Source organism: Chiroxiphia lanceolata, chromosome 1, assembly GCF_009829145.1.
Source record: "Chiroxiphia lanceolata isolate bChiLan1 chromosome 1, bChiLan1.pri, whole genome shotgun sequence".
Classification (NCBI taxonomy): Eukaryota; Metazoa; Chordata; class Aves; order Passeriformes; family Pipridae; genus Chiroxiphia; species Chiroxiphia lanceolata.
The window spans coordinates 79,035,419-79,053,516 of NC_045637.1; positions in this window are offsets into that span (position 1 = coordinate 79,035,419).

Sequence of the window (18,098 nt, forward strand, 5' to 3'; positions counted from 1 at the left end):
TGCACATCAACTCTGACTCATTCCTTTTGTTAATCACTTGCAGCTGAAATTTCTTCTGTACAATGAATTACCAGCAAAATAGTCCTTTTCAACTTACTTTCAATTAACGGTAGCAGAAAATGATGCGAAACAAGTGAAGAGAGAGGTGAAGTCTATGACTAATGTAAACCAGGAAAGTTCTGCTGAATTTGGTGTAATAGTTGCCAAGGGTGGGAGTTGAGACTTGTGAGATGCGGTCAGACTTCTGTTATGTCTGAGCAAGCAGCCTGTAAAGTAGCTTTACATTGAAAATAAAAAAGGGTCTGATTTACAAGAATTCTTTCCACGTGGGTTAAGTATGAAATTATTGTACATTTTGCATACAAAAAAACCTGTCTGACTTTATTTCCTAGGTAAATCTTAGAGAAAAGTCAAAATGAATTTACATAAACAATGTTAGTGATTACCGAATAAACAGAGGAGTTCATTCTGCTGTAACATGACTGAAGTCAAAAGAATCATGTAAGAGATTAAGTTCACTCACAATGTTGCTATTTTTTTTCCTATTGCATGCTATGGCTTGCCATGCAGCCAAAGAAGATACATCTTTTAATCTCAGTATTTGGATATTCTTGCACATTTTTTTTTAAGTGCATCCTTCATGTTTATTCTTGTGGCATTGCTACTCTTAATCTCTGCACCATCTTGTTCTCTTAAATAGATAAAATTTTTTTTTGCCTTTGCTCATGAAAGAACTTTCCTTCCACCCAAGTATATCAGTTACACTTGGTTATGCTTTTTGAAGTTAAAATAAAAATTTTTTCAAACACAAAAAGAGCTTGAATTTGTGGGGAGAGAGGGAAGAGGAAAAGAATGACATGATTTCTCATTTCTGATGATACATGGAAATATACAAAAAATAAACTTTTTAAGTACTTCATCCCTATAAGGTGAAGGATAGAAAAAAAAAGCAAAGTAATCACCACTGTTCCACAGGAGCCATAAAATCTTGAGTGCCACTTTGGATTTGCTCCTCAAAAGAAAAATGTCCCTGTGGAAGTTCTGAAGCTTGAAAAGCTTTGTTCTCAGCTGGAGTGACAGACTTGGCTTTACTACTGATGTTCAAATAATTCTTTGCAACTCAAGAGAAGGATTCCTTAAGAATGTTTGTGGGGATTTGCTGCTTCTGAGAGATGGATCAAAAATGGAAGCCACACAAAAGTCTTCTGTCAAATCTCTATTTTAATTTAAAATTTGAGCACTGTATGACTAAAATCTATATAGAACCCTCTTGAGAAACCACATATTTTAAGTATGTCACAGATTAGGGAAGCTGCAAATGCTTTCCAGGAACAAAGATGAGTTAAACAAATATTTTGAGTTCCCTTACTGCAACATTGGCATTGTATGTATTTAATTTGAATCAAGGTCACAAAATAATGGATGCTATATTATGAAAGTGTAAACAAAGCCTGTGTCCTTATAATTGTGGTTGAAATTCTTGAGATGAAATTGCAGAATTTCAAACAAGAGCAAGTTACAGTATTTTTTTCTCAGAGATCTGAATACAGCAGAAAACAATGTTAACAGCTTTTAATATTCCTTTATAGTAATGCGAATCCCTTTCTTGATTCCTCACTGGATAGAGAAGAACTGAAGGTCTGATTAAACCCCATTAGTTTTCTCTGAATAATGAAGTATAAGAAAATTTTGTGGCTTATGCTTATAGACACTGAAGGTAGCAAGTATCTCAGAATGAAAAGGGGGCAAGAAGTGTTGTGAGAAATACAGCACTAAGATTTCTCTTTCCTAATCATCTTTTTTACTGCAAAAACAGGGAACTGGAATATGCGTCTGAGGAATGTGGCAGGAGAATTCTCCTGAAGAAGCTCTTCAGTAGCCAGAGTCTTGGGCTTTGCTATTTCTTCAAGACTGAAGTGACAGAGGACTTTTTTTATATTATTTTGTTTGCTGTAGCTCTTCTCTGCTTCCTCCTTGCATTTGGAAGGGCTTAGCAGAATAGAACTAAATTTGGGCACCTCCCTGATCCTTTTTGCTTAAAGAGATTTTACTAGAGATTTCTTCACTCTGGTGAAGGCAAAAGCACAACCTGTTTTTAAGTACTCTAAAAAACTGTCTAGGAAGCGTTCAAATGAGATTAATAGTTTTATGTTATCTTGTAGTGTCATGTTTATTCTCCAAGAACTCATGACACTACCAAAGAAGAAATGGCATGAGTACAAGAGAATATTTGCAGTGTTTGGAGCTAAAGATTATTTTATATTTATATAAAGCTTAGTTTATCCTTTCATACAGAGGGCAAGTCTACTGGAAGAGATTCAACTTTGCCTAGGCCAACTTGTCTACACTCACTCTTGTAATGTTTCTGTCTCCTTTGCTGTTCATTGATAGCCATGCATAGGGAAAAATCTCATGATTAATGGCAATAGAATAGGCTTTTCAAATGAACATCAAAAGTATTTTTTTTTTCAGAAACTATTTATTTATTTATATAATTAATTCTGAGGATTCTTCATAACACTTAATTCTATTGATAATTATTTAGAAGTGTGTTTTTTGAAAGATGGCATTAATGTACACATTGTATATTAACTTTGGAACACAGCAATGAACATATAATAAGTCCTCTAGAGCTAGTATTATTCCTCACAGATTTGGAAAGATATTTGTGTATTCACTACAGAGCCCGGCTGAAAGCCTTCACTCATTTCGAGATAGCTGTAGTTCCATTGCTCTCTTTGACTCTCTGAAGTTTTACCATACCATTTTTCTGAATTTTGTTCAACCCCTTCGTTTTTAAACTGACGTCGCTGTGCTCTGACTAACTCCTTCCCCAGATTCATGGTAAGAGAGTAGTCAGCAAAAATGGAGCTTAGAAGTGTTCAGTAGATTTGCTCCAACATAGCTCCAATGCAGGTAGCCAGACTTGTGCGATGACATTGCTATCTAGAAAGAAGTTCATAGCTGTCTGATCTCAACAGCCATGAGGAATGTCTCTTGGGAGGTAGACCTACACAGATCTACCTGGAGCAATAGCTAAGTATAAAAGCTCAGGTTAATGCTATTATGAGTGAGCACAATAGGAATATGTTTGGCTGTTAAAGCAGTGCGATTGAACAATATTTTGTTTTTCCAATGCATGGTCTGCTCATTGGACCTCACCAAGTTCCCTATACATTAAATCAGTTTCAATGTGTTTCCATGCTTTAGATCAGTCCTTTAATTTGAAATTTAAACCTTTTCTTCTTATGTAGATTTACTAAGAACAATAGTATAATCGAGTAGATTTTTCATATGAAATATGCATGAGATATTTTACTATTCATTGGTGTTGGAGGTACTTGTAATTATCCAGTTGACTTTTGCTATAATAAGACTTTTTTTTCCAGCTGATAGTTGAGCGCTGTGAAGAAAAGCATTGACAGTCCTTGCCTTTCCAACTCTGCATTGTAAGTAGGGATACTGAAATAACTCTGCAGTTCCCTGATTTTGTATATTGTCTTGCAAATCTGTTTCATAGTCTGCTTGTCAAAACCAGCAAAGCAGGAAAACTAGCTTTGAATAGTGTTTTGTGGGGCAGAAAGAAAATTTGTTCTACTTGCTACAGACATTATAAAGACTCTCAGTGTAGAGCCATTTGTGCAGAAGTTTTGAAGCCATTGAGATTATTTTTGAAATTGTATTCACTGTTGTCTAGAACAATGGGATTTTGACTTGTATTTACTCTTTGTTATAAACATTCTTATTCAGTGAAAGGTTTTTTTTGATCTTTCACTTCAGGAATGATTCATTATGAAAGTATGTTCAATGTAAAAACATGAACTAAAGGGTTATGTTATAAAATTTTTATCCATTGAAACTGAAATGAATAAATTTAAAATGTTGTATTAGTTTTTACAGGACAATGCAGATGTATCTATGTTACGTATATGTATGTATATGCGTGCTGCTTTCACAGTAAGAAAAATACCTTTCGTTTCTGTTTGAATGAGAGGTAAGCTGGAGCGCATGGAGCTCTGCGTGGGCACTGGTGATGAGCCAGACAAGACCTGATGGGTCAGGATTAAAGGGCAGACTAACACATGTAAAGTTGTAAGAACACCTGATTAGGAAGTAACGTATGAGACCTTCAGAAAACTGGAAGAAACCTTGTGTTTGGAGGCCTTATGAGGAAGTTCCTGACATGGGTGATAAAAGAATTGATGGGAAAGATGCTCTGTTGTACCTGATACCTTCTAGACAGAGGACGAATTGAGAGCAGCCCTGCACAGAAGGACTTGGGCATTCTCATGGATGAAAAGCTGTACATGAGCAGGCAATGTGTGCTTGCAGCCCAGAGAACCAACTGTATGCTGGGCTGCATCAAAGAAAGTGTGGTCAGCAGGTTGAGGGAGGTAATTCTACCACTGTACTTTGCTCTCATGAGACCTCACCAAGAGGTACTGCATCCAGCACTGGGGCCCCAAACATAAGTAGAATATGGACCTGATGAAGTGAGTCCAGAGGAGGGTGACAAATATTATCACAAGGCTGAAGCACCTCTCCTATGAAGACAGGATGAGAGAGCTGGGATTGCTCAGCCTGGAGAATAGAAAGCTCCGAGGGGACCTTATAGCAGCCTTCCAGTACCTAAAGAAGATCTACAAGAAAGCTGGAGAGGGACATTTTACAAAAGCATGTAGTGATTGGACAAGGGAGAATGGCTTTAACCTGAAGGAGGGTAGGTTTATATAGGATATTAGGAAGAAATTCTTTCCTATGAGAGTGGTGACTCCACATGCTTCCCAGAGAAACTGTGGATGCCCCATTCCTGGAAGTGTTCAAGGTCAGGTTGGATGGGTCTTTGAACACTTGGTCTAGCGGAAGTTGTCCTGCCCATGGCAGGTGGTTTGGAACTAGATGATCATTGAGGTCCCTTCCAATGCAAGCCATTCTATGTTTTCTATGATTTTGGAAAGTAGTCCCACACTTTGAGACTTTTGTACCTATCATTTCTCAGAAGTTCTGCACTGATCTGGAACCTCAATATGTACAGGGTTTATCCTCCTATTTTTTATTCTTCTCTGGAGAAAGTGTGTCTTCCACAGTAGAAGACTCTGTTGCCAAAAATTCCTTGTCTACAAACTTTTTCAATGTTTTCTAGCGCTGTGTATAACATATTAGGTTTCAAGAGTCAAAATTTTACGCTTTAAAACATTCATATTATTCTCCTATAATGGACACACAGAAAAGTTTTGTTTGAGGCCTAAAAAATAACAGTGTAGGAGTGTTCTTAGTTGGCAGTGAAGACTGTGCTTCAGGTGAGACACTGTTAAAGGTTTGCAGGATGCTTGTGACATAGAAACCAGTTTGTTTCAAGGAGGAAAGTTTGAAGAGACATTGCACTTAAGTGGCATTACTAAATAGACTGTTCATTGCAGAAAGTCAGGTAATGCAACAAAGTATGTTCCAAGTGTACTGAATGAAAAGTACTGCAACTTTAACTTGTAAAAAAAGGCTATTTTTAAGACTTTACAGACTTTTTTTTTTTTTAAGTTTGATTCCTCAGAAAAGATACGGAAGGACCAGTGGGGAGGAGTGAGCAGAGTCTACCTTTTGTTGTTGTTACTGTTCTTATTGTGACAATCTACTAGTAGGTTCTGAATAGTCAGTAAAATGTGGGTTTCACTGATTTGGAAGTTGCAGGAGATAATGAAATGTGAAGGAAACTGTCCCTGAAAAACAGGTACCTGTGTGCCCGTGATGAAAACTAATCTGTAATACAAAGCATGGCTTCTGGTCACCCTAGATACACTATCTTGATTAGGTATATATAGCACCACACCACTTCATTGTACTGATCAAAAAATAAGACACAGACATAAGTCACAGAGCACAGATTATATATTCCTACACAGACTGGTAAAACTCTTGAAATTTTTCCAGTGGTTTATATTGTTTCCATGTCAATCTACTGGTTCAAAGGAGTTCTTCTGGGAAAAAATACAAGAGATCTGTCAGATGAGGAAACTGTCAAGAGAATGGCTTCATGGGCTCTCTTCTTAGAAGGGCTAAGTCTAGATTTCAAAACAGGTGCCCTCTGTGACGTATCCTGCATTTCTGATTGCCTAATTATCCAAAGGAGTGTTCTCTGTCATTCAGACAAGTTCCCTCTTCCTCTGCAAGTAGGATGTGGGTGTGATCGTTTAAATTCTTTTGATTCACTGATTATTTGCATCTGCTGTTGTTACATTTCCAAGCCCTAAACTGTACTTTATATGAACATGCTTAATCTGTTTTTATTTAGTATTGGTCCATATGTCAATCAATACCCATGGAAGTTCTCCTTCATCAATGCCAATATGTAAAAACACAAGCACTTTTTTTAACAGGAGTAAATATTTGTTGTCACACTTACTGAAAGGAACATACCAGTACCCTGTCCTGCCTGAAAAATTACTCATTTCAAATGTCTAAAAAGTACTTTCCTTTTTTTGTCTTATTCTTTCTTTTCCAGTTTGGATCACTCTCTGTTTTGGTGCCCACACTGTGGGAATGTTCTATTACTCCCTGGATTCTTTCTGCAATCTTGCTGCCAGATTTCTTCCCAGATAAAACGTGAGGTGATCCAGTTGGTCTAGGAGCAACTTTAAAGGGCAGTACTATATTAGACCTCACTCCTTCCAGCTACTGCAGTCCTCCAAAACAAGTTAACAGGCAAATACATTTTCAGCATTATGCTATAAAACACACACATCAAGTAGCCAGATAACCTTACCATTTTGATGTGCTACATTTTTTAAATGCATCAGGCCCTTGAAGAATTTACATAAGGCTCAGAAAAGATGTAGCTCTTGCTGCAGTCTACCTCAAGCTGTCTTGCAGCAGAGGGATATCTGCCTTCATAAATCTACTTTATTGTCTGTAAGCAGAGCAACATGCTGCTAAAAGTTGGAATGTAACTGAGCAATCTAGAAAAATAAAACATACTGCTAAAACCAGCACATATTAATAACCATCATAAAGTGGCCTGATCACATGCAAATACTGGGAAAGGAAATGTCTTGTATAGGATGTGACTGATATATCAAATAAGTTTTTCAGTGTGTACTGAGTTTGTAGTATGCCTTTCTATATCTGACAGTATTAATATTGGAAGAGACCGTTGTGATACAAAGCAATGAGTTAACCAGTTTTTCTTTCATTTTTCTTTCTCATGTGTGTTTCTCATGTAAACTGATTTAATTTCACCTTAAACTCTGACAGAATGAGACAATATATATGCCCTGGGACAAGAATGTGTGCAAGCAGGTTTGAGATGGATGAGTGGGACTTCAAACAGGGGAGTCCTGAGACTAGTTGAATACAGCGAGTAAGTGAAAGACCTGATGAAAACAGGGAAGATACTGTTTGAATACAAAATCAAATCTAATCTTAGTGATATTTTGCAGTGTTAGAAAGAAACAAGAAATTAGAGGAATCAAAAAATAAATAGGAGGCATAACCAAAGTAAAAAGGAATGAGGTATGTAGGTAGGGTCAAAAAGTTGAGTAAAGACAAGGTGTGGAAATGCATGAACTTGATTATACCTAACCATACTGTGAAAAGGTTAAGTCATAGCGAAATATCTTCTCAGAAATAGTTTGTTCAGTATAGCTTACCTTTGGTTTCAAAAGAAGGGGAACTGAATCACTGTCTTACTGTCCTACTGCTGGAATTCAGTCCCTTTTATAGGTAGTGTTTAATTATTGATTCGTTTTCTTCTTAAAAGCTGTTTTGAAGGGTAGAATTTGGAAGTTTTGTTAGATTACATCTGAAAAGAAGCTGACATTTTTTTTCCCCGGTACATATAATGAGATATGCCAAAGAGACTGATCACAGATCTTTGAAGTTCTTTTCTGTAGTTACTCCATTTTCAGGATATTACTGAAATCACAAAAACTTTAGAAATTCTTTGGAAAAGAACCAAGATCAGGTGAATTGGAATGAGGTTATCTTACTAAGTTTTTATATTTAATTTTTTATGCCATTAAAATGACACCTTGCAGTATATTAATTTTCAGTGTGAGTATGTTTCATTATACCCCAAAGACCTAACTTGATATGTAGCAATGGGACATAACTAACATTATTGGTTCCTGTTACCATGAAAATGAGACTACTTCAGATGAGGGTTGTGCTTTGTTTAAACAGTCTTTAAATAGTTTCTGTTTATGTTGCCTTCTTAGCTGCCTCTGGTAAATAGCAGATTTCAGGTATTAATCTTTGCAAATGAATGCAAAACAAAAATAATATATTTTAAATGTAACATAAGTCCTGAAGTTGCAATATTAAAATTCATAAGTGAGAACATTGAAAAATTAGATGCTCACTGCAAATGCTTCTGAGGCCAGTAGATTTAGGTCAAACACAAGTACCATCATACAAATTATCTGTATTGCCATCTATGTCTACCTTCATATATACTAAGGCAGATATTTAAGCAACAAAGAGGAGTTAAAACTATGTACTTCAAATGAAATAACAGTTTTATCTAGTCCATCTTTTTGGAGTTACTGGGTGAGACTGTAAGAGTGTTTTACTGAAGGTGATACGGTGATCTTGTTTTTTAAAAATTATTATTTGCCTATATCTGGTAAGGTTGAATGATACTTGAAATTTAGCTCTTCTGAAACTAAACTGAATATCTGAATTTAGTGTTGTCATATATCCAAAGTTTACTTTGTCACACATTCTGTGATATCTGTATATTTGCTCAGAAAAAGAGAAAAACATTTACAGAACAGTTTTTATCAACAGGCAAAAAACCAGTGACTTAGTGACCCATTGTGGAGTGACTTATTCAGCTACTAGAAAGCAGACTTCATGCAGTAACACTACAATCCTACATATTTTATGAGTATAATTCGGCGTGATTGAAAATTATGAGGAACTGAAACAAAAAAAGATCAAGGTCCATGAAAATTTTCAAGATTGCAGGTATCATATACTTCTGCACACTTTGATTTTTTTAATCAAAGTAACTTTGATTAAAACTCCTTATTTTTTGATAAGTATGGTGGGGATTTTCTTTCCTAATGCCAGTGTAATTTTCTCATAAGCCTCCCAGAAGTCAGCTTCACTTAATACAACACTTTGGCTTTCAACAGCATTAAAGGGGCAAACATCTCCTTGTAATCTCCTCCAGGTTTTATTTCTGTACTTATATATTCAAACGGTCTCCATTTAGATTTTTATTTTCCTTAGATCTCTGGGCATTCTGGAGAAGGATCCATCTTCACATTGCAATGCAGTCTTCATCTCTTGGGCAACTTACAAACTGAATATTGTATTAAAAAGTACCTAGAGGTTTTATTTTTTGCTTTGTTTTCATTTATAGAATATCACATATGTTGTGACACATAGCTAAATTCAGTTACCTCAGCAGAGATGAATGACTTCTTCGGTGTTATAAGAAATGTGAAAAGCTGAAAAAAAATATTTTCCCCATTGTTATTTAAGTGGTTTTATGACAAAACCTCTCTCTGTTAGAATAAGAGAACATTTACTGCAATTTTTATGTGAAACAATGCTATAGAGGAATTTTTCATCTCTCTTAGCACCCTACTGTGACTAAATTATAGTCTTTTAACTTAGATGGGGGTAGGGGAGGAAGTAAATCCATTTAATGGAGGACAACATTCCCCCTATGGAAATATACAACCTAAATAAATGTGATATAGTCTTTGTCACAGTCCTCTGAATGAGACTGATGGAACACTGAAATAACTGAAGACCTGTTCTGGATAATTTGAAGTAGGTTGATGTTTGTAATATGTAGACTCTTTTAATTTTGGAGATAAAATCGGAATGTCTAATAGAAAATTAATACTGTAGTTATAGTCATGTTTCTGTGATTCAAAAGCAGCTTTTTAGAAACTCAGTGTTTCATTTCTGGTTATTAGCAATTTATATAATAATAATAATTTTTCTCCTATGAAACGTTAAATATTGACTTTCTGTTAAAACAAAAAGAACCTGTTTTAATTTGGAAATGTCTGAATTTTTAAAACGTGAGATTTTAAACGAGATTTTGACATATGGTTTTGAAGGTATTTGATTTTTTTTTTAAATAAATTTTAAATTATTCTATTGTGAAAGTCCAACATGGTTTAACCCCAACTGGCAACTAAGTATTATATAGCACCTTACTCTTCTTACCCTCACCCTTGTGGGGAGGAAAATAGTAGACAAAAAGTAAATCTTATGAAGTGAGATAAAACCAGTTTAATAATTGAAAACAAAAAAAATATAATAATAATAACAACAACAATTATAATAATGGCAATGATAGTAATAATTGTAATGAAACAGAGAGAGAGAGAAATAAAACCCAACAGAAATAAATGATGAACGATACAATTGCTCACTACCTGCTGACTGATGCCCAGCCCATCTCAGAAGAGAAATCAGCAGGTTTCAGTCAACTCTTCCCAGTTTATATAATGGGCATGATGTTCTATGGTATGGACTATCCCTTTGGTCAGTTCTGGTCAGCTGTCCTAGCCATGCTCCCCCCCAAGCTTCTTGTGCACCTGCTCACTGGCAGAGTACGAGAAACTGAAAACCATCAGATCCAGAGTAAGGCATACGCAGCAACACTAAAACATCAGTGTGTTATCAACATTATTTTCATACTAAAAAGAAAATGAATTCTATCCCAGTTGAAACCGAGACAAAGTTCGTTCAAAACAGTTGCATATGTTCATTGAAGCTTGCTGACTAGTTCACGTGTCTTCTACATGATTAGACTTCATTAATGCAAAAACTCTGTTGGTCACAGAATTTAAATAATCTCATCTGCACCTCAAGTGTATAGGAACTAGGTTTTGTCCCTAAAGCCAGCTTGGTGTAGGTGACTGAATCTTTCTAGGCACCTCCGAGACTTCTATCCTATAACTTTTCCTAACTCAAAAAAATGAAAGATAATTGTCTTGGGAAAGCGAAGAGCAAACCTAAGTTTAAGTTTAAACTAGGAGTAAAGTGCAGAAAGAGCTTGAGAGTATTTCCTTTTATAATTTTACTGAAATCTGTTTTGTCTAAATGGAACCTGGATGAACTGGCTAATTAAATATATAAGCTTCATATAATCTGCAATTTACTACATGCAATGCTAAGGAGAAGCTAGTCACTTCTTGCTGAGCGACAGGCTATAGCCCTACAAGTGTAGAGCCTGGAAGGGCCTGTTTATACTCCTAGGCAGAAATATTGTTTCTTTAATGTTTGTTGAAATAATTTCAGAATTTGGGTTTTTTTCTGGCTCTGCAGTTTTATGAAATACTCAGGAAAGATCAAGAACTAAGCAATACTGCATTTCTAGGATCTCTTGTGACTATGCTTTAAATTAAATTATGAAAGAATGAAAATGGTAAAGGAAATAACCCATATAGTTAGTTACAAGGGAAGGTTATCAACAGTAATACAGTCAAAACTTAACAAGAGTCTAATAGATGTTTTTAAATTAGTATTTTAAAAGAAACTGCTTATAATAAACCCTCTTTCAGGCAGTGTTAATGGATTGCATTTACGCAGTGAGCTATTCAGAGCAATTTGTATATCATAATATGTGCACTTCTGTAGTTCAATACAGAATACAAAATGAACCCTAGCCAAGCTGCATTCCAACAATACAGTATTTAATAGCTCTGTTCATTATTTTGCTTTGACATTTACTGTAATCCACTACCTACCTGATCTGTAGGTGCTTCATCATTCAGCCTGCAATCTTTAGGGAGGAATCAAGGATCTTGAGATGTGTACAGTAACATGTATTATAGCAAGAGATTTACAACTTTTAGAAGCCATTCAAGCAGCAGAACCCTTTAGCCTACTAGAAATAAGTGCTCATGCCACTAACAAATGCAGAAGTTAATCTAACCGTTTAATACCTCAGAATGTTTCCTTTTTTATCCCTCTACAAAATTAGTTCAAAGCAAAAATCCTCAGCAGCCTTGTACTACCCAGTTCTCTGTTTAACAGAGCTAATGCCATAATGCATGGATGCTAGGAAGACATTAAATACTGCATCTGTGCCAAATATACTGATTGACTCTGAACAGAATTCTAGGGCTTGGTATTTTGAGTCACCTGCACTTGGAGGCTCCTTTTTTTTGGTCATATAACTACACTCTGGCTGCACAGATGCTTCTGATATCTTCAAAAAGCCCAAAGGAAATGTGCACGTTTTTCACTGGCTTCTTGAAAGATAGGCTTCATCACTGCTGATGTTTGTGTCAGTAATGTCATTGGTAGATGGAAGTAAATTTCATGTAGTTATTTCTGTTGGGAGGTTATTGTAGTCTCATTTTTATGACCTTCAAAATTATACAAGTAGCAAGATGCATCCAAGAAGGTTTTAGAAACTAGTCAGACCACGATTAGCTTCAATACACTCCTTGTTTCATAATGTACATGTAGCTTTTTTGGCATCAGTGCAGTCACTTATTTTTATAAATTCTGTGTAGTAGCATAACAACCTAATACTCTTTTGAGCTCAGATGATCACAGAGTTTGTTTATGTCAGTCTATATAATCTGACTGGCACTATTAGCCTCTTTTGGTTGTGTATCTTTATGGTCCCATTATGAACTTCATTATAGTCTAATTGCATTTAATCCTTTAATGACAATACTTAGAACTGCCTATCATAAGCATGAGCTTTTTATAATTACGGCTATTCTAAACCCATCATAAAGCAAAATAATATTTTAAAATTATTAATGATTCAGAAATAACAGGTCAGGCTATAAGCTGTACAGAATACAAAATTCTGGGATCATCCATGTTCTTAAATGACACTGAACAAGTGTCAGAATAATGTTGATTTCATGTCATGGTAGCTAGGACCCTGTTAAGAATACCATAATTTTAATATACCAGGTGTCAGTGTTTTAAGTAGATATCTGTAATAGAATAGAAAGATGAATTTGTTAAATTGATATGAATGGAGAAAAACTGGGTATGTCTATGTCTAGTTGTATAATTAGTGGGTGGACAACATTCCAAGAATATTTGGATTTTAATAGCAAGGGGATTAGCAGAACTGGATAGCTCTAGTCACTTCTTATTGTCATTATTAATCTTTATTAGACCACTGGATATATGTCTTGGTGCTTTTGGACAGACTACATAGACTCAACTGTTTTGGTGGTTGATGGTGTGTATGAGAGCATGAGTGTGAGCAAATAAAACTGTTCTGTGTTAAAAAAACCTCACATTCCCCTCCTGCAGGATCTTACACTGAGTTTTGCTGCATTTGTTAGCTTCACAATATTTCTATGCATACAAAATGATCTATGCTTTTAGACTTTTTGCATTTAGATTTGTTTTCAAATGAGATCATCTCTGTATCTGCAGAAGGCTCTTATGAACAACTGGATAGTTGTGTAAATGTATTAAATTGCACTTTTCCCTGGGGAGAGTGAAATAACTGTAGTTCTAAATTATTAGAAATGTCAGTGATTATACTAATTGCAACCTGTAATAATCCTAAATATGTTGAGGCTGTAGTTTATCACAAGTCTACCTTTTATATACTTGGATTCAGACTCCACATGCAATACTTCATCTTGATGTGGGCATTGAGTTTTTGGCTTGTCTTTGTATGCATCCATCTGCCGTACTATCTGTATACTTGGTCACCAGGTGGTAGATAAAGAAATTAAAGTGTTATCATGTGTTCTTGAGGACCCCCTTGGTAGCAAGCAGTCCTAAATGAGGAGCATGTTTGTGACTAATGAAGGGATTCTGCTGCCAAAAACTTGTTGTTTCTCCCAGGTCATACTCTCTCACTGGTGTATCATTCCTGAGAAAAGACCATAAAGGAGAAATACATTGTGAATACCCTCTTTGATAGAACCTTATGATTTCTAGACTGTGTTCGGAGGCTTTGCACTTTGAATCAAATCCAATTTTCCTTTATCCCTTTCATAAATCTCTGGAATATTTTTTTCTTCTTACTTTTTCTACAGTTTCCCTAGCAGAATTTTAAGACTCAGCTCTGCTGAAATCACAGGGCCTTGTCACATTGATCTGATTTATAGTTTAAAATGTTCATTTCTGTTAGCTGTGTCTTTATGTTGAGAAGTTTATGTGGAGGCGAAGAGTTGAGAGTGAATGTTATTAGATGTAGTGCAAAATGAAATTTTTAATTATTTTTATCAAGTTTGTGCTTGCAACAATCATAGAGGAGTGTATTATTTTACAAACTCTTTTCATTAAATGAATGTCAGTTTCCTAAGTCAGATAACATAGCTCCATGAAAAGCAGCAGAAATGTGACCATTTTGAGGAATGTTAATATTAGAAATAATTGTTTCTGGCTGAGATGCAGCTGAATCATACAATGATACATCATTAATGACTAAATAATACAATTTTTAATTTAATTTATTTGTCCTTGTCTCTTTGTTTCCATTTTGATAAAGGTGCCATGTGGCAGTTCTTGAACTCTCATATCAAAGAAGATTGCATATTTGTGATATTTGACTGGAAAAAAAAGAAGTGTATTCATTTAAAGTAATGAGTCATGGTTTTATTGGAACAATATGACTCAAGGTCGAGAACGGGTGTTAGATAGCAAGAGAAAGGCTACTAGCTGGTCACAGAATTCCAGTTGTGTGAGTATGCTAGATGTACTGCCTCATTCTCATCTTTTTGAATACATCAAGAGAATAAGTCAATTCAGTGATCATGAAAGTAGTGAAATATCAGTGGAAAGTAATTAAATTTTTCCTATCCCTAAACCAGTTTCTGCACCATTCTTAAGCTACTATACCTAAAAATTTCCCTTCTTCAAAAGTACAGAGGAAGCATACCTTCATGTACATGAGTATAGAAGTCTGCCTGGTTTCTCTCAAGTGTTTGCATAAGATTGTGAAGGTGAGGGAAGTAACTAGCTAGTACTTGTAGAAAATTTGGCCTTTGTTTAGACAATTAGGTATAGGAAGACTATATTCTTAATATTAGATTATCTATTTAGAAAAGAATACTGTCCAGATGCCTCACTCACTTCTAGACAAATCTAGAAATGATGACACAGGATAGCTTGGAAGCTGAGTAGAGACAAAGATACACAACTACTTGATCCTCTAATCCTTGCCTCCTGATATCTGGAGTGATTTGAAGAGTTGGTAATCAAAATAATTTGTATACTGTTTCCATTGAGAAATTTTTATTCAAATAAATGTCAGGGAAAAGGATAAATAGCCCTAGAAGTAAAACCACAGTCCTATAAATTGAGTAAATATACTCCCTGTAGATAGTTTCAAAATACTGAGTTTTAAAATTCTGTCAAATTATTTCCTTTATACAAAAGTATGTTTGTGATTTTTCCAGGGGAAAGCAGGGGGCGGGAAGGGTTGGGGGAAAAAACAAGACACGATGAAACAGAAAAACACAAAGACTTTTCTCTTTCTAATAGCTTTCTAGACTGCATGAGAAATTCCAAGTGATGCAAAACTTGTGAGATGAATGTATTTTAAAAAATGAAAAGCTAAGAGTACAAAAAACCAGTTAGATTGATTGTGTATAATTGAATAATTTGAAAGTTTTGGATAATTCTTTTATGAGTTTAAAGAAATTAACTAAAAGAGAAATTATAACCATAAGATGAAATAGGAGATTTCCAGTAGAAAAAAAATGAACAAGTTGTAAACTCAATTCAAATGGGACTAAAAATCCTCAGCTTGATAATGACATAAATTAATGGTATTATGTTCTATTTGTTGGCTAAGAACTTCAATAGCAGAGAATGTTTTAGAAGGTGATATGAAAACTTCCTTTGTAGAAAAATTTGATGAATGGGATCGAGAGAAACTCACCGGCATGTACACATTTTGTTTCTTTTTGCATTTATATTTTCAAAATTTGGTTTTGAGGTACAAGACTTATGTTTAAGCTTTTACTTACTGCAAATCTTAAGTGAACCCAAAATAGTAGAACATTTTGGTCACAATACCAAAAAAGATATAGAAACTAGGAAAAGTTTCTTAGTTAAGTGTCAGGATCCTGAGTACACCATGACACTTCAACTGTTCTGAGCAGCCTCCCCTGGATCCACCTTTCACACCCTGCCTGTGGGCCCAGGATGCCATTTCAGGTCAGACCAGATATCCCCTCCTTGTCAGAGCTGTGCTGGAGGTGTGCTCTCTCAAGTTTTGTCTCTGGATGAGCCTTGGACCTATGTCGTAGTCTTGTTTCCAGTTGTGTTTCTGGCCCATCTCCTGACTAGGTTCACTAAGTGGACTCTGGACCCAGTTGATTGCTTTGATTTCTCTGGGAGTGTCACTGCAGCCTGTTACCTGCACCTTTCCCTGCCCACAGCTTTTGGGTATTACACTATTGTGCCCTGGCTGGCGAGGGCACTATCTGAGTTGGGATCACCCATGGCTTCCACCTCATCCTCCCATGTGAAAGAGTCCCACTCATTGACATTTAACTTCTAATTAACGTTAGCGTTTTCAGCTTTAATACGTGTGCCAAATTTTGAGTATGTAGTTTAGTTATTGAAGGTTTTAATATAATGAACCATGAAATGATTTTTTTTTTTTAATCTATGACTTACTGGAATTTGTATTTTGGAAAAATAAAAAGTGGTAAAAAGCAAAGGGTTTTTGTTTTTAATTATGGACCGAGAACTTCAATATCAGAGAAGGCTTATAATCCGTAGTGACATTAAGACCAGATGTTTGAAAAATGATTGGGAATGAGATAATCAGTTGCCAAGATGGGTTTATAAGGAATAGGTCTTGTCAAAGTCTCTGAAAGGGTTTTTGGAAAAGTTTTCAAAATTAAATCTCGGAGAGAGAAGAATGTAGTCTATATTTTATTGAAGAGTCATTAAAGTGTCACTTGGTCTAATCTAAGTCACCAAAAGAATAAATATTAATTTTAGGGTGGAGTCTTTGGTCTAAAGTTTACTAGAAGAAAGAATCTAGAGTGTTATAATGAGCTATACCAATCTATGTTCTTCAAAGCTGAGAACTGGCAGTAGTTTTACTTTTGTTCAAATAATTATTTTTGACCATGGTACAAGTTGTCAAAAGACTCACAAAAAGTATTAAAAAAAAAAAAAAGGACTGCAGAGTAAGATACATCAAAATTTTGTAAAGAAGTAAGTATAAAAAAAAACCCCTATTTCAAAATCTAAGGTCATGTTGGCAGCATTCAAGAACAAGTGAAGAGCAGAACAAAAAGAAAATTACATTCATATTGTACATAACATGTTATGAGAAGGATAGTTTGTGTCAAGTGCAGAAAATACAGCTAAAGAAACTGAGTTGAACTTTAGTCAACCACAGTCTTCAATACTGTTATAGATTTTGTTGCTCAGCCCAGTATATGGCCTGTGGGATGAGAGGCAGAATAAGTGTAAAAGGTGTAGATTCAAAGAAGCTAGAATTATAGTATCTTAATTTGGAGGGGAAAAAAGAGATACTTCTCTAACACCAAGTGGCTGTACATTGTCAGGTCTATAAAATTGTATTTGTTGTGAGGTCTATAAAATTATATTCAGAAAATTATTTAGTTTGTACTGAGCATCAGGGATAGTAGGCTGAAAGCTGTGCCCTCATTCTGCCCAAAATGTAAAGGAGAATATATAGAGGTCAAAATGTAATTTGCCTTCTCTATGTTCTGTTTACAGGCCAAATAGATTTTAAAGAAATGTGAAGAGGCAAGTGATGTGGATTTTTTTCCAGAGAAAACTGATGAAGTATTTTCAGCATACTAAATATATTTAAACATTCACTAAGTAAAATGGAGAGCTTAGGGATATTAAGATTCTTTCTATTTGGATTTTTTAGTTTACCTACAGCTCAGACATACCCACACACAACTTCACCATTTCTCTTGAATTTGATTGAGATTGTAGAACTGCTCTTGACGGAAAGAGCAAACTCTAATGGTAAGAATAAACACGTGTTTTCACCAAGTTGTGTTAATACATTAGTAACTAGGTAAAAATAGCACTGGCAATGATTAAGTGCAGTTTTCTCTTCTTTGTTGATGCATTAAGCTGCAATGCCTTACATAAAAAATTAAATTCTGAATATTCAATAACTCTCCACTGCCTCCTGAAGT